This window comes from Diabrotica virgifera, chromosome 3 (genome assembly GCF_917563875.1).
Source record: "Diabrotica virgifera virgifera chromosome 3, PGI_DIABVI_V3a".
Taxonomy (NCBI): Eukaryota; Metazoa; Arthropoda; class Insecta; order Coleoptera; family Chrysomelidae; genus Diabrotica; species Diabrotica virgifera.
The window spans coordinates 115749179-115774264 of record NC_065445.1 but is presented as its reverse complement, the minus strand read 5'-3'; the positions used below and the strand labels follow the sequence as shown (position 1 = coordinate 115774264).

Sequence of the window (25086 nt, the reverse complement as noted above, 5' to 3'; positions counted from 1 at the left end):
CTTTTAACCATTGTTCTTTAGCCTGCTTAATTTTGGATTGTATTTGTTTATCCACATTTTTGTACATCTGATTATCTTTGTTTTTATGCTGACGTCTTTCTTCCATTAAATCTAAGATTTCCTCCGTCATCCATTGTTTCTTTTTGTATCTGGTTGGTGTAAGAATTTCTTTTTGACATTTATCTATTTCTGACTTTATTAATAACCATTTTGTCTCTGTTTCAGTATTTTGCTGGATTTGTTCTTTAACATTCATTAAACGGTTATTAATGTCATCTGTCAGGCGTTGTTTTATGAGTGGGTTTCTTAGTTTACTTGTATCGACTTTTACATCTGTTGTTCTGTATACCTCCAGATATTTTAATTCTCTTTCGAATTTTTATTATATACATAGGGGAAAAGAAAATAGTACAATGTACTGCTACACCATCCTAACCGCACAATTAATAACAATTTTTTTTTATTGAAGCTCCCAATTTATTTACAATCTGTAAATCAAGTTACAATGAGTAAATGTTGTGACCACTAGTGTAGGTGACTTGGAGAAAATGATTCTTTAATCATTTTCTTTACATATATTTTACATAACTATAAAATTATTTGTCTCTGTAATCTGGCGGAATAAATATATGAGCACCGAAAGCAAAGTCCGCATTTATAAGACATGTGTTAGACCCGTACTGACATACGCAGCTGAGACAAGGGCCGAGCCAACAAAGACAAAACAAATAATGAGAACAACAGAGATGAAAACCCTAAGATCCATAAGAGGTATCACACTCAGAGATAGAATACGAAACGAAGACACATTGAGAGAGCTAGGCGCTCAAGACGTAGTGAGATTGACAAGAGCACGACGACGCATGTAGAGAGACCACGTAGATCGGATGGATTCTGAACTTATGGCGCAATGGGCGAAGACACAGAAGCCCAACACCAAGCGACCTATAGGAAGACCCAAAAAACGACGATACGAGAGATGGAGCAGAGACTGTAACAGAAGAAACAGGACATAGTCCTATTACAAGAAGCAGAAGAAGAAGTTCTAAATTTGATAAGAAACAGTTTAATTAGGGGAAGTACATATCTAGTTAATTAACCGTAATGCAGGAGCACTTAGCACAATGCTTAAGAAATTAAAAGTAGAAATGAACTAATTGCATTTGATCTATTCGAGACATATTGACCATGTATCCATTTACAGACCAATTTAGTAATTGAGTTTTATTGGAAATGTGCTATTTATTGTTTGCAAAATTAACAACACACTCGACAAAGAGTAATGGAAGTAGCAAAATAAACTTATTGCTTTAACTCTACAAAATATGGTACCTATAAAGATAATACGAGTAGATACTAAATGTTCAATATCGGAATGTAATGTAATTTTTTCTAAGCATTTTGTAATTTTTAGAACGTTTCGAAAAAACATAAAAGTTAATTATCCAATTACATTTAGTACGTTATTTAACGGTAAAATATTGCAAAACCTCTAAATTTTAAAGAACCGCTTGGATTGACATGAAATTTGGCACATACATAGCTAACAAGTCAAAGAAAAAAAGTGATATTATGCCGATATGTGCTTTCGCCCCGGGGGTGGTTTTTACCCCCTCTTGAGGGTGAAAAAAATATTCGTCCAAAGTAAGTCCGAAAATGGATAAACTGACTGATTTTAAGTAACTTTTGTTCTATAGAGTTTTTTCACTAAGTCAATACTTTTCAAGTTATTTGCCAGTTAATATGTTCATTCTTTCAACAAAATAACCACGCTTTTAGACGGTTTTTCGCAAGTAACTTACATAGTAAGTATTTTGTCGAAAAAACATTCTTAACAAAAATATATAGCCTGTAAAAAATTTAAAAAAATGGTGTGTGTGTATATGTTACAGTTCAACTTGATTATCCAGTTGGAGTTGACTTTTCCTAGTTAGAGTCAACTCAAACGGCTTGTTTCAGTAACAGTTGATTATAAAATTTATAATCTACATTTTATATTTAATATAAAATGTAGATTTTTATTCAACATTTACTAGTAAAAGTAGACTCCACCTAGTTAAAGTATACTCTTCCCAATGCCATTTAGCATTTAGTATAAGTTGATTCACACAAAGAACCGATTCTATTAGAAATTAAATAATGTTACTGGATATTTACCAATATAGAATTTACCAAAGAATGTGGGGTATTTTCAGATCAGACAGAAAGCTCTAAGTAACGGTGTTTTAATCTATTTAAATGTTTTTCCATAAAGAGGCCTCCCTTTTCTATTCTATTATATTTTCCGTTATGAGGACGAAATCAACGCATCAAAACGTAAACGCAACAGAGTTTTAATTGTGTTTTCGAGACCACGGTAGTTTCCGGTTATCCCAGTGGAAGTTCCAAATATGTTCCAAGTGAATTTCAGTTTGTCACGTTAGGAGTCCCAGGTTATTCCATTGGAAATTCGTTTCTATCCTGATTGGGAGTTCAGTCCCCCCGAATCTAAGTATGGAGCCGTCTTTTATTCAAGATTCGGCTGGTACCGAGGTCAACACACAGTTGATCTGAATAACAGCTTTATCTAATTTATTGTGAGTAAAAGATGAAGTTTTCGATCCTAATAGAATTATTAATAATATTTAAAAAATATTAAAATATTACTAAAAGATTTTTAAATTGAAAACTTATTGGTCCATTTCCTTGGTAACACCTTCAAGGCTTCCAAAATTTGCAAGCCAAATGGATGGTGAAGCGAAGAAGACAAGAGGGAATTCAAAAAACTTACAATTCACGACCCCGTCTGTTCAGCTGGTAAATTCCAACAGAAAATGGACCTAGATACTCGAAGGAGTAAAGACCAATATAAAAATAAAATAAAATATAAATTTTATTTTAAATTCAGTTGCAATGCGAAGGCAAAACAATCTTACTTTTCAATTAGAATACGGAGCGCAGTCCAGTCCTCTGAATCGCGATTTTCGGCTCTTATTGGAGCCTCATCGGAGAGGACGTAGGCTTGTTCTCCATACTCCAATTGATCAGCACCGAGAGCTTTTCCCACCCATTGCAACTGAAGTGAAAATATTAGGTGACTAGCGTCATCTGGCAATTAAAAGATGAAGTTTTCGATCCTAATAGCATTATTAATAATATTTAAAAAATATTAAAATATTACTAAAAGATTTTTAAATTGAAAACTTATTGGTCCATTTCCTTGGTAACACCTCCAAGGCTTCTAAAATTTGCAAGCCAAATGGATGCTGAAGCGAAGAAGACAAGAGGGAATTCAAAAAACTTACAATTCACGACCCCGTCTGTTCAGCTAGTAAATTCCAACAGAAATGGACCTAGTTACTCGAAGGAGTAAAGACCAATATAAAAATAAAATAAAAATTTTATTTTTAATTCAGTTGCAATGAATAAGTTGCATAAAAATAAAATTTTTATTTTATTTTTATATTGGTCTTTACTCCTTCGAGTAACTAGGTCCATTTTCTGTTGGAATTTACCAGCTGAACAGACGGGGTCGTGAATTGTAAGTTTTTTGAATTCCCTCTTGTCTTCTTCGCTTCAGCATCCATTTGGCTTGCAAATTTTAGAAGCCTTGGAGGTGTTACCAAGGAAATAGACCAATAAGTTTTCAATTTAAAAATCTTTTAGTAATATTTTAATATTTTTTAAATATTATTAATAATGCTATTAGGATCGAAAACTTCATCTTTTAATTGACAGATGACGCTAGTCACCTAATATTTTCACTTCAGTTGCAATGGATGGGAAAAGCTCTCGGTGCTGATCAATTGGAGTATGGAGAACAAGCCTACGTTCTCTCCGATGAGGCTCCAATAAGAGCCGAAAATCGCGATTCAGAGGACTGGACTGCGCTCCGTATTTTAATTGAAAAGTAAGATTGTTTTGCCTTCGCATTGCAACTGAATTAAAAATAAAAATTTTATTTTATTTTTATTGTGAGTACTTTTTCTTATATTCTCAACCGATTCAAATGAGGTTACTGTCGAGCTAAGAAAGTTCATACCATATATTCATTTTTCTATTAGAGATAGGCGACTGAAGGATTGGCTAAAATCGCGACTCGAGTGTGGGAAGCAGTGTTGCCATGTATTCGGTGTACTCCTATATCTAATTTAAAAGTAAACACACGGTATAATAATGCAAGAGACTGAACTGAGTTATGTGATACAATTTAATCCTTAAAATCTTTTGGGTTATATAATTACAGTGCATATTTCTTATTCATGATTAAATATTTAATGTTAAATAATATTTATAATAATATTTTAAACATGTTTAAACCACGACTAAACATTTATATAGTAAATATTTAGTTATTTTTGCGTATTCATCATTGAATTGCATGTTTTGTTTTATTTTCAACACAGTGAATCCTTTGCAAAGAGGACTGTGGTTAATCTTCTGCTTCGTATGATATATTTATAACTTTATTGTTGGTATGTTGGTTTTGTATATTTTATATGCAAAAACAGAAGAGACGCTCAGCAATGTTTGAATTAAACGACCAAAAAACTACTTAGTCACATCATGAATGTATGAGAAATACAAATTGATACCAAAAAATATAAGCTGTCTTTCAGTTTCATTTTCATTTACAAAAATTATTGTTGAATACAAAATAAGGTTTTGATGGATTCGACCGTTACTTGATGGAAGTTCATTTTATCTCACAATAAAACACTGAAAAACGTTTGTTTTCTATACTTCCACAAAATTTATTACAACTATGTTATTACTACAGCTGTTTCGGCAAAGTGCCTTTCTCAAGTGATATATTTTACAATGTGTTTGCCTTTTTAAGTCTTTAACTGAAGAGGTTGAGGAGTGGGGAGCTGTTTGTCTCGAGTTGGTCATTCAGAATTATATCTGTATTTTTCAATTTATTAATTTCCATTGATTCTAAAAGTGATAGCTTAACGCCTTTATTTTGAATATGTAGAATTTGAAACTCTTCATTGAAAGAATGATTATGATCTAGAAGGTGAAGTGCGTATGTAGAAGTGTCTGTTTTTCTATTGTTTAAAGCCCTTTTGTGTTCTGCTATCCGTTTGTCAAAAGTTCTGCCAGTTTGACCGATGTAAGTTTTCGGACAGTCACCACAAGTTAGTTTGTACACACCACTCTGTAGTTGCTTTCTCTTTCGGCTTTTATTGTTTTTAATATGTTTGCTTAAGTTGTTGTTAGTTCTGAAAGCTGGTGTTATTCCTTTCTTTTTTATGTATCTGGCTATTTTTGTTGTTATTTTGCCAGTATATGTGAGAGAGCAGAAGGTACTGGGTTCTTTCTGTGTATCCACCACCACAGTATGGTATTAGTTGTTATACGGGCTCTGATTGGGTGTTGAAATTTTGAAATGATCTGTCAATAATTGTTCAATATGGAGGTTATCGGTAAACAAAAATATTGTATAATATTAGTTTTTATTGATGTGTGGACAGAAATAAAATCAAATTTATAATTATAGTGACTTTTTAAATAGTTTTGAAAAGCCGCAGGTACGTAATTCTAAATGTTTCAGTTGGAAATACCTAATAGTTTTAATACCTATCTATTTGGAAAATGTAAACAAAATAATGTAGTTACCTATTAGTAGGCAATGCTTTAATTTACATAATGTGATTACGAACAAACTTTCTACAAATCTTCATCTCATATATCGTTTTCTTACTCTATATTTTGTTGTATTTTATTTCGACAAAAATCAAACTAATAATTTTATTAAATTCATATAAATTTATGGTGTAAACGTTTAGTTTGTGTATATTCCCACATGACGTATACGAGAGTTTGGTGCAGTTTGAAATGGCGTCAACTTTCGTACGGCGCGGTAGACGTGAAGTGGGTTCAAGCCCCAAGCAAGTTATTATTTTTTTATTTTTTTTTTATAGATTTTATGATTGAAGTATATTTTATATAATTTTTGAAGATATTCTTCTTTTTTGAAAGTGGTAGATAAGAAAGTTAGTTTGATTTTTAAATAAAATAAGTACAAATAACCTTTTAAGTATATTTACTTCGTTTAAATTACCTATTATATAATAGAAGAATATCTTCTTACGTGCGTACAAAGTACACACACATTATTTTTTTTTACAAATCCAAAACATCACTTTTCTGCCCACGAAAATATGTGTTTAGCATCTTTGGGTCATTCTAAACAAAAAAGATATGGTCATTTTTCTCAAAACGTGATAGATTTCGAGTTTTAAACGATTTAAAATCTAAAAAATGCGAAAATAAGCATTTTCGAAGCTTGAAAACTCATGTGTAAATTATTATTTTTGCTGTTGTCAAGTGCCTAAATTGAAGTTCAAACACTGAATTTCAAGATTCTGATGAGTAATGGTGGTTTATTTCAATTTATACTGTTGTTTTTATTGGCTTAATTAATTTGCACATTGACAATAACTAAATTTAAAAAAAATTATATTAATCGTTTGTTATTTATAGAAAAAGACAGCAAATACAAAATAAGTGATTGACATAATCGTTCACATGGGTATTCTTTCATTTTTCCGACTGTAATTATCAACTACTAACATTATTTAAAATCGAAAGATTTTAATTTTCATAAGAAAACATATTTTTTATAACTATGGCAACACTGCTAGAATTACCCTTCTTCATTTCATGAAACAATTGTCATTAGTGTCGTACTATATAATGGCGGTGTCTTTTAAGAATAAGACATACATATTTTAAGTTAATTACATGAAAAGGAACGTTTGCTCCCAATAAAAATCTATTGTACAATCAACAGTAAGTGAAACAGAATTCATTGATATAAATTTCATATCCGTAAACCCTTTTACGGAATTAGTATTAATTGTTTATGCTTACCTTTTAATAACGTCAATCTTAAAATGTCAAATTAATGTTGAAATTTAAATGTTGAAATAAAATATATACTGACCCGGTTAAATTCCTGTAAACATTTTTCGAAGTCAATTGTTGATAATATAAATTACAATGATTATATTATTAAATAAACAAGTTTAAGTAATTTTATTTGCTAATAATACGTATAATATTAAAAGTGCCATGCACCACTTGAATCCAACTTCAGCCCGTGGGTAATGACCCGTGAGTAATGAACTATTACTCCGACCAAGAATGCTTGGATATTTGCCTTGCTTTATGCAATTTGGCACTCCACTAAATTATGAAATTTTGACATTTATAAAATTTTGACACTAATGACATTTAAAATTAGGTTAATTAAGTTATATCGCCGATTTTTGTGTTTTATGCGTTATTCCTTTAATTGTTAGATTGTTAGTCTTCTTTTATATAAAAAACAGTTGTTTTTAGAACTCTTTAGCGACGTATTAGTATAATATAATATTTATGGATAACCGTCGAAGGCCGATATGATCAACCAAAAAAGAAGATGGATCTGGTTATTTTTCTAGTGACATTATTGGGTGTGAATCGGTCTGTTAAGTTTACTCCTACTCCTCCTATTTAAAAAATGAACCATAGTATATAATTATGGTATATGTCATGTTTGTATAATATACGACTATTTAATTTATACTTAAATCACAATAGTTACCTACTAAAAAATACGATCCCATGATTATTTCGTACCACAAATAAGTAGGTAGCAACCAATTTATTCAAGCATAAATTTGTTAAAATCATAAATTGTTCAAATTGTCGTTAAATATTTACATCGTTATCAAGGATTTTGTGTTTCGTGACTGGAGCATCATAATCTCTACTGAAAATAATGCCGGAAAGCATGCAAACACGAGATTTATCTTTATCGGATGGAGTGAATGTTTGGTACAGAAAACAGTTCATCCGAAACTTATAAACATGAAAAATACTATGTATATTATAAAAATAGATACGTAAACAATCTGTAAAAACTGATAGACGCTGTTTTTGTTTTTCACTGGAAAATAATTTACAAGGAGGTACTAAATGTGTGGCATTGTGTGGTTTAATTAGACTATTACGGTTTTATTTATTGAATTGAACACCAATACACCTTACCTAGATCTCTCTTTGTAAACAGATTGTTGTGATGTTGCAAAAATAACAAATAACATCTAATGTATGTCGCCAAATACATCTAAAACAACTTAATTTTTCCATTCCTGAACCAGTGAAATAAATAATGCCATATTATTGTCTCTTCACTTAGCATAAAAAAATACACAAACGAATAGGAATAGACGATTCTTGAGATGTGCGTTATACTGACGGAATCTAACGATCGGATGAACTCTGAAAAAATGAATCTGTGATAAAAGGTTGTAAAAGGAAAAGAACAGAAACACTACTTTGAAACGCGTATAACTATAATACTCCAGGGATTAAGAAAAAAAAATAAATGAAATAAAATATGAAATAAAAACTTAGCAGACAACAGCAAAAAGTCCAAATACAAAGAATATATAAAAGGAAGGCTAGAAAACAGACAAAATCACGAGGATATAAACAGAGAATGGGAAGCGTGTAAAAACATCATACAAGACGCTGCCAAAGAGACCTTGGGTCTACAAAAAAAGGTCAAATCAACTGAAGGGAAGTGGTTCGATGAAGAGTGTCGTAACATAACAGAGAGAAAAAATAATGAATATCAACGATTACAACAACGACATAGAACAAGACAGGCAGATGAGGAATATAGAATGCTAAGGAGGGAAGAGAAGAAAATATATCGCAGAAATAAAAGAGAACATATATAGAAAAAGAACTCCAAGAAATTGAAGAATTAAATAAACCAACAGAAATCAGAAAATTCTACCAAAAACTTAACAAGAGCAGAAAAGAATTTAAACCAAGAACAATGATGTGCAGAGACAAAGAAGGAGATATAGTAACTCAACAGAGTGAAATACTACAAAGATGGACTGAATTCTTCAAAGAAAAGTTTGAACAAAACGAAGATCCACTATAAGATGGAATTATACAGGATCAAACGGATACCAGAGAAACAACCCCCCCTTCAGTAGCTGAAATGCAAGAAGCAGTTACCAGACTGAAAAAGAAGTCACCTGGATTAGACAATATTAGCGCAGAATTAATAAAAGAAGGCGGAGACTCCCTATTGAATGCGATACACGAACTAATAGGAGGTGATTTCAATTAGTCCAGAAAGCCACTGCGCATCCGCTAGGAAAAATATTCTAATTCGGATTTTTTGCACAATCTTACTCAAAAAGGACCCCTTTTAACAAATTTGCATGTTGCCAGGACCAAAAGTTGGTCAAAAAATTTTTAAACGTTTTTTTTGTTTCTTTCCTAAAATTATTTTTTTTGCATTGAACAAAATTTTTTTAGATTTTTTGGATCATTCCAAACAGAAAAGGTCTTTAGTGACTTTTCTCTAAAGTTGATAGTTTTTGACATATAAGCGATTAAAAATTGCGAAATCGGCCATTTTTAACCCTCAAAAACTATGTGAAAAACTGAGAATTTGAATGTTGCCAAGGTAGGTAGGTAGATATTCTTTGAACATCGATTGATGAAATCCCGAAGAGTTTTTTTGCAATACAATATTCAAAACTCCTTTGTTTTTTAATTGCTAATCAAGCGTGCGCGATACTATTTTCCACCGTTGCATGTGTATGCACAGTATGCAGTATAGCTCTAATTAATTAAAGAAAAAAAAAAGCCCAATCTTGGGACCAAAAAAAAGGGGGAACGGGGAAAATGAAGGGCCTCTTTGCTTACAGTCTGTGGATAAATGAAGGTAAAGTGCTTCGGAAGCGATGTCGACCTTGCAGCGGCCATTCCGTTTTCGGAGCGCTGGATGACAGAGGGTCTGGCTTAGCAGGTAGGCATTCGGCGTAGCCTCGGCGACGAGAGAGCGTTTTAAAGCACCTCGGGAACTATCGCTGGTAAGAATGAATCCTGCACTAAGGTCAGTCAGGTGGCGTTCTGGACTGAGGTGTCTTTTGAAGATTCCAGACCCAAAAAAAAAGTATGGTGCAAATGAAAGGAATAAATTCGTTATTTCGTAAACAGGCGTCTTTAAGGAAAAATCCCGAAACAGGTCGATTTTTATTTTTAAGTTATGATATTGTGACATATATGGTATACTAGTGACGTCATCCACCTGAGCGTGATGACGTAATCGATGATTTTTTTAAATAAGAATAGGGGTCGTGTGCTAGCTCATTTGAAAGGTTCTTCAATTCTCTATTCAGTAATATAAACATTTACATAATTATTTATACAGGGTGTCCAATAATTTAATTTTTTTGTCAATTTGCCAAATGATTTAATTTAATAAAAAATTTTTGGACACCCTGTATAAATAATTATGTACATGTTTATATTACTGAATAGAGAATTGAAGAACCTTTCAAATGAGCCAGCACACGACCCGTATTCTCATTTAAAAAATACTGCACTAGTATACTATATATGCCACAATATCATAACTTAAAAATAAAAACCGACCTGTTTTGGGATTTTTCCTTAAAGTCACCGGTTTACGAAATAACGAATTTATTCCTCTCATTTGCACCATACTGTATACACATGCAACGGTGGCAAATAGTGTCGCGCACGCTTGATTGGCAATCAAAAAACTAAGGGGTTTTTGATATTGTATTGCAAAATATTCTTCGGGATTTCATCAATCGATGTTTAAAGAATATCTACCTACCTTGGCAACATTCAAATTTTCAGTTTTTCACATAGTTTTTGAGGGTTAAAAATGGCCGATTTCGCAATTTTTCAATTTTTAATCGCTTATATGTCAAAAACTATCAACTTTGGAGAAAAGTCACTAAAGACCTTTTCTGTTTGGAATGATCCAAAAAACCTAAAAAAATTTTGTTCCATGCAAAAAAAATAATTTTAGGAAAAAAACAAAAAAAAAACGTTTAAAAAATTTTTGACCAACTTTTGGTCCTGGCAACATGCAAATTTGTTAAAAGGGTTCCTTTTTGATTAAGACTGTGCAAAAAATCCGAATTAGAATATTTTTCCTAGCGGATGCGCAGTGGCTTTCTGGACTAAATGCTAATGAACTAATAGTGAACATATGGAATAATAAACAACTGTCACAAGGCTGGAATACCGGAGTAATTATTCCACTACATAAAAAGGGAGATCAGCTTGAATGTAAAAACTACCGAGCAATAACGCTACTGACTGTGGCATATAAAATACTGTCAAATATTGTGTATGAGCGATTGAGACCATATGCGGAACAAATAGTTGGGGGATAACAATGTGGTTTCTGCAGGCAGAAGTCCACAATAGATCAGATCTTCGTCTTGAGGCAAATTGAGGCAATAATAACAAAAAGTGTACAAATATTGGCATTTGCAGATGATGTTGATATCATAGCTAGAAGCAAAAGAGAAATGATAGAAGCATTTAATGCGATAGAAAGAGCGGCACAAAACAGTGGCCTAAATATTAATGAAATAAAAACCAAATACATGAAGGCCACAAATCGACAGGCCAAAGAAACCTACAGAATCTGACAATAGAAGACTATAACATCGAAAGCGTAAATTTTTTTACATATCTAGGTTCACTAGTTACCGCAGATAACAATGTCAGCGAAGAAGTTAAGAGAAGAATACATATTGCTAATAAAACATATAATGGACTAATTAAACATCTAAGATCTAACAACATCACGAGAAAAACCAAATGCAAAATGTACAAAACCCTGATAAAACCGGTCCTTATATATGGATCAGAGACATGGACACTGTCGAAAAGCGATGAGAACTTATTAGGTACGTTTGAACGAAAAATCCTCAGACGCATACACAGGGTGTTTGGTAAAGAATGGGCAATAGCTTAACCTCAGGTTCCTGAGGTTAAAATAGGCCGATTTAAGCTAACTTACCTTAGTACAAAGTTTATAATAACCGAGATACAGGGTGTCAAAGTTAAACTTTTTTTTATTTATTATTGAATATTTCCTGACAGGTATGAGATAACAACATGAAATTTGGTATGTGGGGTTTTTTTGGGTCGAGAAAACTAAATTCTCTACCAAAAATTACGTATTGCCCAGAGGGCGCCACATACGCCTTTCAGCACTCATTTATTACGTTCAATTTTTTTTATCCCTCACTCTGTATAATTTTAAAATTAAAATTTTTATTCTCTTATTAGTTTTACTTAAAAAAGGTATACTTCTTTCATCTCCCTAAAGTCAACTGTTTTCGAGATAAACGCATTTTAAATCTGCGATACACCATCATTTTTAGCATAATATCATTGTAGTTACACCCGAAAAATAACTTAAAACCATAAAATTATCCAAAAATGTATCGCAAATTTCTTCAAATGAAATTTGCGATGCAATGACATAAATTTGAGAACTGGCACAATTATTATGGTTTTAAGTTATTTTTCGGGTGTAACTACAATAATATTATGCTAAAAATGATGGTGTATCGCAGATTTAAAATGCGTTTATCTCGAAAACGGTTGAGTTTAGGGAGATGAAAGAAGTATACCTTTCTTAAGTAAAACTAATATGAGAATAAAAATTTTAATGTCAAAATTATACAGAGTGAGGGATAAAAAAAATTGAACGTAATAAATGAGTTCTGAAAGGTGTATGTGGCGCCCTCTGGGCAATACATAATTTTTGGTAGGGAATTTAGTTTTCTCGACCCAAAAAACCCCCACATACCAAATTTTATGTTGTTATCTCATACCTGTCAGGAAATATTCAATAATAAATAAAAAAAAAAGTTTAACTTTGACACCCTGTATCTCGATTATTATAAATTTTGTACTAAGGTAAGTTAGCTTAAATCGGCCTATTTTAGCCTCAGGAACCTGAGGTTAAGCTATGGCCCATTCTTTACCAAACACCCTGTATAAGGGGGTGAAAGAAAATTACGAATGGCGCAGAAGATATCATTTTGAACTATACGCAGCATACAACGAACCCGACGTTAAAACATCGATAAAGATCGGACGTCTGTGCTGGATGGGCCATGTTGAACGCATGTTGGAGACCGAAACACCAAAACATATAATGAGGCAGATACCAGTAAGGGGAAGGTCAAAGGGAAGACCCAAACTTAGATACATGGAACAAGTGGAACAAGATCTGAAAACACTTGAGATTACCCACTGGAAGAACAAAGCAAGGAACAGAACAGAATGGCGGAAAATCCTAGAACAAGCCAGGACCCAAAAAGGGTTGTCGAGCTACTGATGATGATGATTAAGAAAAAAATAGACCATGTTCGGGACACTGAATAATCCAGATATCTGATAACTTTTTTAGTTATTGTAGACATATAGGAAGAAAACCTACCTGTTTCCTGCCTAGAGTTCGGGGCCGATTTTTAATTACATATAACAATTTAGTACAAAAAAACGCGATATTTTCGATTTTTTGCATTCCATTAAAAAACCAAATAGTTGACACAAAATTACATTTGATTTTTCATAACATCGAAAAAGATTCAAAATGCTGATTTTTGAAAGTTAAAAAGACAGTTTTTTTAGTCAAATCAAAGTTGAGTATTGGAGTACCTACGTAAGCCCGGCCGCACATCAAAGAAACATGAAACGTAAATTACGTTTCATGGAAATAAACCACTGCTAAACAAATATATATCCGGCCATTTATGAGACTCTCCGAAAATAAAAATGTGTCATGAGCATGAATCACACTCGTTTCATTAGTAGGCGGACTTTGAGATTTTTTTAGCAGTGTTTTCTTTTCATGAAACATGTTTTTCGTTTCATGTTTCATGTTTTTCGTTTCATGTTTCTTTGGTGTGCGGCTTGGCTTACAAACCCTCAAAATTTAAGACAGATCCATTAAATTAGTTTTAAAGTTATTATATTTGTTTATCTCAGAGACCTTTTTTGCAATAAGACAGAAAATAATGAAGATGGGGCAATTATGCGAAAGCCAAGTGAAACTAGAAGACTTATACTATCAATATATATGTATTAAAAAAAGATAAAAAAAATATTTATTATACTCTAACCAAATTTTTGAAATTTTGTAGTTTATAAACATTTAGTATAAAAATATTGCCCGTAGAAAAAATATTTTTACATATTCGAAAAGCTAATATTTTTCACAAATTTTCAAAAATGTAGTATAAATGGTGACTAGTGGTGGTAAGTGAAGGGAGAGCCGGAAGCCTACAAATCCACGAGTTCAAAAACTAAAAAAGCAGCTTAAAACTATCTACTATCCTTTTCTATATCTCGGGATCTACTCAATGGATATTGATATTTCTGTTTTAATTTGTATGTATGTTCTTTTTGTGTACATTACAAATATGCAATTTGTCTAGACATTTATTATAGTTATTAAGGTACCAAGGGTATTATAAGGATAATAACGCTTGAGGTCAATGGTGTGTATCACGAGGGCCTTTGGCCCGAGGGATATGCGTTGACCGAAAGCGTTATTATCCATAATACCCGTGGTATCTTCAACGTTTAATGTCAGACAAACTATTCTTTATAGGCAAAAAATTTTGAATTTTGAATTAGTTTTCAAATAAGTACATTTACCAGCAATAGTCGTAACGTAATTGTGGTAACCATAGTTTTACTTACCTAGGTTGTTATTTGTCAACTTGACAGTATTTAACTAGTTATTTATATTTAATACCAGGGAAATATATCATATTTAGCTGACTTTTTTTTTCGTACTATTTTTTTAATCGTACTATGACTAAACAATAGATTTTTGGAAGAACATTATTTTTTCAAAAATTGTTTAAACAAATTAGACTGTTTATCTTATACAGTGATGAGCGCGCTAATAACCGGCAAAATAGCACAAAAGATGGAAAACATATTAGGTTGTGAGATAAAAAGAAATGAAACTAGCCGAGCTGGGATATTTAGCGATATTAACTTCTAAATTTACATTATATTGATTGTTTCCCACCTTTACACGTATCAGAGAAGTACGTCAACTAAAACTGTCACTGTGACAGTGGTAGTTGCCAAACTCGTGCGATACGTCTAAAGGTGGGAAACAATCAATATAATGTAAATTTATAGGTGAATATCGCTACATATCCCAGCTCGACTAGTTTCATTTCTTTTTATCTCAAAGCTTAATACGTTTTCCATCTTTTGTGATATTTTGCCGATAATCAGCACGCTCATCACTGTATATAAAAATCAATTGCTGTTCGTTAGTCTTGCTAAAACTCGAGAATGGCTGGACCGATTTGGCTAATTTTGATGTTGAATTATTTGTGGAAGTTCAGGGAAGGTTTATACGGTTTTATATTCTCATTTTAGTAGCCACCAAAAATTTTACATCTATATGTATAAAATGCTCTTTTTACAATGTTTGTTGCCATACTCCTCCGAAACGACTTGGCCGATTTTGTTGTTATCTATATTTCATATCCGTGGGTCATCAGGGGGTTACCCATGACGCCATAACTCTCACAATAATGGGGTGAAAAATACGAAATTAAGTAGGTGTACTCCTTGCTGAATTTTTTCTCTAGCACAATCGGCGTCCGAAATACAATATCTTAAGCCGTAGAAATATTCTGAGGACAGAAGAAGAACGAGCAACAAATTTCATCGAAGAAAATTGCAACTGTTTAACTTTTGGACTTAAATTGGGCAAAATATGAATATTTTAATTTTTAGAAAGTTTCAAAAAATATCTCTAAACCGAAATTTTCTGACGAACGGCAAGCAGGAGAAAAGTTCTGAGCACACGAAAAGAACAAGCAGCAAATGATAAAATTTTATTTAATTGTAATTAATTTTGTTTAATTTTATTTAATTTGAGTGTTTATTTTATTTTATTTCATTTTTTAAGTCCATTTATTTTTTTTATTTTATTTCGTTTTATTAAATTTTAAATATTTTTGTTAGATTCTATTTACTTTTATTTAATTTAATTATTTTTTTTAATTTATTTATTATTTTTAGTTTATTCAGTTTTATTTATTTTTAATTACTTTTATTCAATTTTATGAAATTTTATTTTATTTTATTTAATGATATTTAATTTTAATTTAATTTTATTTTGATTAATCAACACCTATATAGTTGGACAACCCCGAACCCAATTATAAATACAGAGTTGTTTTGAATGTAGATAAAATAAAGCTGTTATATTTATTATAAGATAAACAAATTTAAGATTGTAACTGTTGCACTACAAACTTTATTTTGTTACTTCTAACTAAACTTTATTACTTCAAACATCATTGTGTAATTAATTAAAAACAATAATAAAACCTCATTCTCATCGAGCCTTTTTGTTTATTAATTACGAATTCCTTTTGTTTGTTTTAAGTTTATTGTATACAAAAGTTTGATTTTATCTATTGAGGCAGTACGAAGTCTGCCGGGTCAGCTAGTTAATTAATAAATTTAAAAACAAATTTCATATTTTTGTAATGTAAGTAGAAATTACATACACATTAAAAAAGACCAAAATCCATTTAGTAGATCCGGAGATTTGAAAATTTTAGTAGTTTGAAATTGCTTGTTCGGTATTTGAACTACATTTTTGAAGTTTTTCAATGTTTGTGCAATTTTTTTTACAAAAAATACAAATCTCATTCTTTAAAATGGCATCAATTAGGTTCCTTAAATTATTATCAACAAATTATCTGTGAATTAAAAAAACATGGCTTTGACCCAAATTGACCTAGGCCAATTTTTTTCGTTTGAAAATTCGTGTTAAAATGCCAGGTTTGCGAATACCTATGTAAAATCATTTTTTCAATGGACAATATTTTTAAAGTTATTATAAATGTTTATAAACTACCAAATTTTAAAAATTTGACATTGGAATTTTTTACTATAATAAGTAATTTTTTTATTGTTTTCTAATATATATTGATCGTATAAGTCTTCTACTTTCACTTGGAATCCGCAGATTTGCATCATCTTCATTATTTTCTGTCTTGTTATTGCAAAAAATAGGTATCTGAGATAAACAAATATAATAACTTTTCAACTAATTAATGGATCGGTCTTACATTTTTAGGTTATTTTGTTAAATAACCCTAATACACCACTTTGGGTGAAACACCAAAGTTCTACGTTAGTTTCAATAAAAGTTATTAAGAAATTATTTTCACTTATTTTGCAGTTTGCGAAGCAACAAATTGACTTTTTAACTTACAAAAATCGGCATTCTGAAGCTTTTTCAATGTTCTAAAACATAAAATTTTGTAATTTTATGTCAAAGCTTTTTTGCACCAAATTGTTAATAAGTAAAAACGGTTCCGAGCTCTAGGCAGGATACAGATACATCCTATAGATTTACAATAACTAAAAAAAGTTGTCAGATACCTGACAATAAAGAGATTATTCAGTGCCCCAAGAAAACCCTAATTTCCCAGAACCATAATATCTGGAGTTCACAGTCATTTAAAAACGTACTACACATAGTTTCAATAGTTATGCATCACCCCTCGTATTCACGATGTTTACGCTTTTATACATCCGTATCTTTATCACATTGTTAATGGGCCTTTTTTATAAAAAATAAACCATTTTTGGTTTTTTATTTTATTTGATTACCCATTTAATTGACCTGGTTTTGCCAAGGTGTAATCATTTGAAAAATTTATTCTGGTGAAATTTTTGAAAACGTGATTAAAAATGAATCGTACTTTAATTTCTGAGTTGGACCGTATAAGAATTATCGATTTAGTTGAAGAAGGCCATTCACAGCGGTTCGTGGCGGAAAGAGTGGGTGTTTCTCAGAGTGATGTCTCACGGATATGGAATAGGTTCCTGGAGACAAACTCGATACGGAATATAGCTCGCTCTGGTAGACCCCGAGTTACCAATGATCGACAGAATAGATATATCAGAATTTCCATCCGTAGAAATTCTTCTATGTCTGTACCAGCCCCCAAAGAGAATTCAAGCATGCTACAGGAGTCCGAGTATCGTTGTCTGCAATAAGAAGAAGAATTTTAGCCCCAGATTTGAGGAGTCGTCGATCATAAGAGTTCCTCAGCTACAACCTAGACATGTTTTGGACCGCCTTCAGTGGGCTCAAGAACACATACAGCTCCCCCAACAATTTTGGAATTTTGCGCTTTTTTCAGACGAGACCAGTACCTGTTTAAATAGTGATAACCGGCGAATTTGTGTGTGGCGAGAGCCAACAAGAGCTGCACAACTAGCAACACACGAATTCGCCGGTTATCACTATTTAAACAGATTCTGGTCTCGTCTGAAAAAAGCGCAAAATTCCAAAATTGTTGGGGGAGCTGTATTTGTTCTTGAGCCCACTGCAGGCGGTCCAAAACTGAGGTTGTAGCTGAGGAACTCTTATTGGTCGACGACTCCTCAAACCTGAGTCTAAAATTCTTCTTCTTATTGTAGCCAACGATACTCTGACTCTTGTAGCATGCCTGAATTCTGTTTGGAGGGCTGGTACAGACATAGAAGAATTTCTACAGATGGAAATTCTGATATATCTATTCTGTCAATCATTGGTAACTCGAAGTCTACCAGACCGAGCTCTATTCCGTATCGAGTTTGTCTCCAGGAACCTATTCCATATCCGTGAGACATCACTCTGAGAAACACCCACTCTTTTCGACACGAACCGCTGTGAATGGCCTTCTTCAACTAAATCGATAATTATTCTTATACGGTCCAACTCAGAAATTAAGTACGATTCATTTTTAATCACGTTTTCAAAAATTTCAACAGAATAAATTTTTCAAATGTTTACACCTTGGCAAAACCAGGTCAATTAGATGGGTAATCAAATAAAATAAAAAACCAAAAATGGTATATTTTTTATAAAAAAGGCCCGTATAAAAGCGTAAACATCGTGAATACGAGGGGTGATGCATAACTTTTGAAGCTATGTGTATATTAATAGATGGCAAAATTCATGCCAAGCCTTGTTTCGAAAAAAAAAACTATATCAAATATTTTGGGGATCAGTAACCAACAAATGTTTTGAATTATTAATGGAAACATGATCATTAAGAAGGTAAACGTGCGATCGAAAAAAAACTTCTGATTACATTCGCCCATGGAAGAAGCATCAAGAATCAAGAAGAAGAATAATGACGGATTTCTGGGATAAATTACAAATGATCAGAATGCAAAATATTTTTTAATACCCAAAAGGAAAGTAACTTCAACCAATTTTACAAGTCATAAAGTATCACTCAATCCTATTGCAACATGATAAAATTAATGTTTTCATTTAAATTGGCATGAAACGTGTTTTATTATTATCAAGTTTAAATTTGCATATAGTGTAAATAAAAACCGGTAGAAACTACTTTTTCAAATGGTTAGTGTTCAGGTTATCAGTATATTTTTATTTACATTTTACGATATCATTTTAAAAGATTAAAAATAGTATAGTCAAGGATTACTTTAGTACATACAATGACAGTGTACATACACTGAATAATATTGTTTCCCTTATAAATTTGGAACCATTGTAAATGTCCAAAGTAAGGTAATCATAGTATAAATTTAAAGCGACATATTTATAATCTATCTACACGTGAAAAACGAAAAGTTAATAAATAAAAGTAAGCCTCAAATTAGTACATACAAAAAATCGCGACACCATTAGAAGGAGCTAAAAATAAAATATGCAGACATATTGTACAAATACCTATTAGTCCAGAGAAATAAGGTTTTTGTCGGGACACTTGAGCAGCCAGGTTGCAAATGGATTTTTTGGGTACTATATACCTAATACATTATAAATACAAAAATGCCCGTCACAGTTCGGACGAGAAACTTAGTTATTAACAAATAAGGGTCAAAAATGGCAGTTTTTTCGTTTAAATCGCTACAGGAAAAAATAGGGTAATTATATATATTATTTAGAGTATTCTTATTTTTAGTAGATCAGCCAAGGTTTAAAATGGCACTTTTTGAATTTTGGTCCGATCATTTTTTGCTTCGGAAATTGCAATATAAGACTAAAATTTCAAAAATAAAAAATGTGCTATAACTTTTGCAAAAATGGCCTTAAGACTTTCATATTGCACGAAAAGTTGAGTCAAACATTCCATATAATGCACAAAAAATTTTAAAACGATTCCTCAATTAGTTTAAATTTTATTAAATTTGTCTATCGCACAGAGCTTTTTTTCGCCATGTTATTGTTCAGAAAATAATAATGACATAGCAATTCTGTGGAAACCACATGCAAGAAAAATAGTTATATTTTCAAAGTGTTGAAAAAAATCATTAAAAAGTCGTTTTTATCACTCCGAAAAAAAGTTTAGCAAAATAGAGTCATTTTTGGCTTATAAATAATTTAAATAGCTTTGTTAATATTGACTATAGAGTAAATCTACTTTAGGATTTCACAAGCTGGTATTTTTACACGAATTTTCAGAAAAAAACTTTTTGCCTAGGTTAATTAGGCTCAAAGTTAGCCACTTTTATTATTTAATTCGCAGTTACTTCTATATACATCAAGTTCTCCTGTAACAGTGTTAGTTACCATACTGCTCCGAAAAGGCTTGGCCGATTTTCATGAAATTTTACACGTATATCCTATAGGACAGGGAGAAGAGGTTTTGACCTATTATTTATATCCATAAGTTATAAGGGGGGCTGCCCCCCTGAGATTTTTTTTAATTTTTTTGGACAAAATTATTTACCTTACTTTTATATGATGTAGAATTAAAAAATACATTCAACCCTTAATTTTCACTCTTTTATCACCAACCCCTATTTGTTAATAGCCATCTATATATTTACATCTATAAAATTCTCCTGTCACAGTGTTAGTTTCCTCCATACTCCTCCGAGACCGCTTGACCGATTTTTATGAAATTATATATGTATATTCGGTAGGTCTTAGAATCGGTCGTAATCTATTTTTCATATCTTTGAGTGATAAGGGGAGTTCCCCCTAACATTTTATAATGTAAGGTGGGTATTTGTGTACATAACGTACTCTATAAGACTACGAGTGCATACAAATTAAAAAAATTATGATCAAAATCCATCAACAAGCTCCGTCGATATTAATCGCAGCATATGTTTTCATAATCAATTTCATTTTTTGAGTGCACGGATTTTATTAATTCCCCTCCACCGGCCACGAATTAACTCCGTTCGGAGCCATTTTTAAAATTTTATTAACCACTCTGTTGAGGTTCAAAGTTTAGTTAAACTTTTACACATAAACTATATATCTTTAACTTCAAAATAGCTCAAGTTATGTTGCTTAATTGTTATAAACAAAGTAGCAGTCAATTAAATAAAAAAGTGGCTAACTTTGACCGTAATTAACCTAGGCGAAAAGTTTTTCTTTGAAAATTCGTATAAAGATACCAGTTTTTCAAATCCCAGTGTAGTTTTAGCCTACAGTCAAAATTAACAAAGTTATTCAAATTGTTTATAAGCCAAAAATAACTATATTTTAGTAAAATATTTTCTGAGTGATAAAAATGACTTTTTAATGATTTTTTTTTAAATGCGTTGAAAATATGACTATTGTTCTTTCATATTGTTTTCGCAGAATTGCTAGATCATTATTATTTTCTGAACAATAACATTGCGCAAAAAAAGCACTTTGCGATAAACAAATTAAATAAAATTTAAACTAATTGACGAATCGTCTTAAAATTTTTTGTGCATTGTGCGGACTCAAATTTTCATGCAATATGAAAGTCTTAAATTCATTTTCGCGAAAGTTATAGTAAATTACTTATTTTCGAAATTTTAGTTTTATTTTGCAATATCCGAAGCAACAAATGATCGGATCAAAATTCAAAAGCTGCCATTTTAAACCTTTGCTCATCTAATAAAAGGTGAATACTCTAAATAAGATATTTAACAACCCTATTTTTACCTGTAGCGATTTAAACGAAAAAACTCCCATTTTGACCCTTATTTGTTAATAACTAAATTTCTCGTCCAAACTGTGACGGGCATTTTTGTATTTATAATGTATTAGGTATATAGGGACGGCGTTATGCATAACTCGACCAAGCGCCAAAACATAGTTTTGAGATAAATGGCTTCAGTTTTTTGTTTCTTGGTTGCTTAATGGTAAGTACCAAAAATCTCATTTGCAATCTGGCTGCTTAAGTGTCCCGAACATGGTATATTTTTGCCTTATTTCCCTGGTGTATATAGCAACATTGATACCAAGATCTTTCCTTTTTTAAGAAAGGGGAGATCTTGACAAACAAATATTGGGACAAGATTGCATTCATTGTGTCTCTTTTTTAACTATCCAACATCTAATGCCATATTCATACCAGGTCTAAAGGCTCGTTTTCACGTTCACGCTACGTCTTATTGTACGTTTTGTGTGTCATGCAAAACGTACGTTTTGTCCAGTGTATATTGTGGCGTGTAAACAGCAAAACGTACGTCTTGTCGACACACAAAACGTAAAGAAGACGTAGCGTGTAAACAGCAAAACGTACGTCTTGTCGAATCGAAAAAATTAAATCCGCTTATTCACAAAACGTACGTTTTGTCGTACGTTTTGCATGACACACAAAACATACAATAAGACGTAGCGTGAAAACGAGTAGAGATTGCAATTGCTGGATCCAGCATCCAACAATCCAGCTGGATCCAGCGCTTTTTTTACATACTGGATCCAGCAAACCATGCTGTATCCGTCGGAAACTTGCCATTCTATCACACTAGCAGTAGCTCAATATGCTGGAAAGTTTCTACAACCTAAAAGTTTGCATCGATAAAGCGTTGATAGACATTGATTCTGCGATAATATTCTCTGCTGGCGAGTGGTCAATAATCAATGAGTTGATCGCCACTCTTTAACTGGTGAAACTGGCTGTAGAAGCTCTTTGCACTTTGATAACGGCCGACACAACCATGAAATTTGCCTTAGCGAACGGCTCCACGGGCGAGAAATTGACGCTAGCAGTAGCCGTAAAACGAACTTAAGGTTCCACGGAACGGAATAGGAATAGCCGAACTGAACCGACTACGCACAAGTCCTTAGTCTGGGCTGATTATCGGAGAATAGGCCATTTTTGGGAAAAGTTATTTACCAGCAATTTTATTGCTGGAATCGAATTATAAGATCCTATATATTAATAATATAGGTATGCAAAGTCCTCAGATAGTGTGCTACTTTTTTTATAAACAAAATGGCGCCCGAAAATCGTGTTTTTTTCAATTATTGCTCTATAACTCCGAAGATTTTAATTTTACAACAAAAACACCCAAATAAAAATTCACCGTGATTAAATTCTGCATAGAGTTGTGTGTTTCCCGATCTGCTCGGGTGAAAATTTTCCTCGGAAAATGCGGGTTTTCCCAACAAAATCTTTAATTTTCAAATAAAGTTTTAGATAAGTAATTATCTACCAATAATTAAATAATTTGGTGACTTAAAAGCCTTCTTGGCTTAGATTATAGTTCCAGAAGCTGATGAAAATTAAACGAATATTTTACCAACAATTCAATTGTTAATTAATAATTTACGGCCGCAATAATAACCAAAATAACTATGATACACTGATCAAACTTTGAAATATTATAAAGATAAGATGCCTATTTAACATTTTGTCGACAAAATATAAATTTGTTATTTTTTTGCATTATCTTTAAATGTTTAAAAAAAACTAGTTATAAACAAATTAACGTTTCTCAGAAAGTTTTTATTATATTGTAATTTTAAAAAATAGCTAAAATGCGCATTTCAAATATCTTGAAAATAAATGCTTTAATACTTTTTTGCAACTATTTGCAAAAAAGTTATGAAACAGCAAAATAAACATACGATTTCTACGATGTTTATAATTTTTTTTAATTCTTTCAAAGCGTAGAAGTGAGTTTAAAGTACAAGCTAATTATTTACAAAAAAATATCGGTTATCAGTTTAATGCTTATATTTTAATTAAAGATTATAAATATATTTTTTTGTAATTTACACGCGCGAAAGTAGAATAATACAGCACTGTAACTAAAATTTTCACTCGGTGCGACGACGGGCCGCGCGAGACGTACACTTTTATAAATAATGCATGCTGCGTGTCAGTCGCTTCGAGTGAACATTTAAGCTCCGACTCTGTATCAGGCCTACTTTTGCGCTAAAAATTACAAAAAAAAGTATTTTTAATCTTTGATTAAAATATAACCATTGCACTAATTTTTGATATTCTTTGTGAGTAATTATATTATACCATAGACTCACTTTTAAGCTTTGAAACAATTAAAACAAATTATAAACAACGGAGAAAACGTATATTTACTTTGCTGTTTCATAACTTTTTTGCAAATGGTTGGAAATTTTTTTTAAAGCATTCATTTTCAAGACCTATGAAATACGCATTTTAAGTATTTTATAAAATTAGAATATAATAAACAATTTCTGAGAAATGTTCATTTTTTTATAACAATTTTTTTAAACATTTAAAGATTATGCAAAAAAATGAAAAATTTATATTTTGTCGACAAAATATTAAATAGGCATCACACCTTTATAATCTTTCTAAGTTTAATTAATGTCTCATGATTATTTTGGTTGTTATTGCGACTGTAAATTGTTAATTAACAATTGAATTGTTGCTAAAATATTCGTTTCATTTTCACCGGCTTCTGAATTTATAATCTATACCAAGAAAGCTTTTATTTTACAAAGCTATATAATTATTGATAAATAATTACTGGTCCAAAAAATTTATTTGAAAATTCGAGATTTTGTTGGGAAAACCCACATTTTCCGAGGAAAATTTTCGTCGGAGCAAATCGGAAAAAACTTACTTCTATGTAGAATTAAATTGGGGTGAATTTTTATTTGAGTGTTTTTGGTGTAAAGTTAAAATCTTCGGAGTTATAGAGCAATAATTGAAAAAAATAAGATTTGTCGGCGCCATTTTGTTTATAAAAAAAGTAGCACACTATCTGCGGACTTTGCATACCTATATTAATAATATATAGGATCTTATAATTCGATTCCAGCAATAAAATTGCTGGTAAATAACCTTTCTTTGTACTTTACTAAGAATACCAGCGTATTATAACTATTTTTTTCTTTTAAATTTAAAGATTATGCAAAAAAAAGAAAAATTTATATTTTGTCGATAAGATATTAAATAAGCATCTCATCTTTATAATCTTTATAAGTTTGATCATTGTATCATGATTATTTTGGTTATTATT

The 25086-nt window shown here is 31.6% G+C and overlaps 1 protein-coding gene and 1 long non-coding RNA gene across 3 annotated transcripts in view; one reads left to right on the top strand and one right to left on the bottom strand.

Annotated features, from left to right (window-relative positions):
- LOC114330193 (mitochondrial carrier protein Rim2) overlaps positions 1–25086 on the bottom strand; it is a 257195-nt gene that overhangs the window by 69778 nt on the left and 162331 nt on the right. The gene's annotated exons all lie outside the window — the stretch shown is intronic.
- Positions 6651–25086, top strand: part of LOC126882054 (uncharacterized) — a 29779-nt gene continuing 11343 nt past the window's right edge. The window contains exon 1 of one of the 2 annotated variants that reach the window (XR_007697106.1): positions 6651–6777. This is a non-coding gene — a long non-coding RNA (uncharacterized LOC126882054). Of the gene's footprint in view, positions 6778–19330; positions 19427–25086 lie in introns of those variants that run through there. The other variant, XR_007697107.1, reaches the window with a different exon arrangement.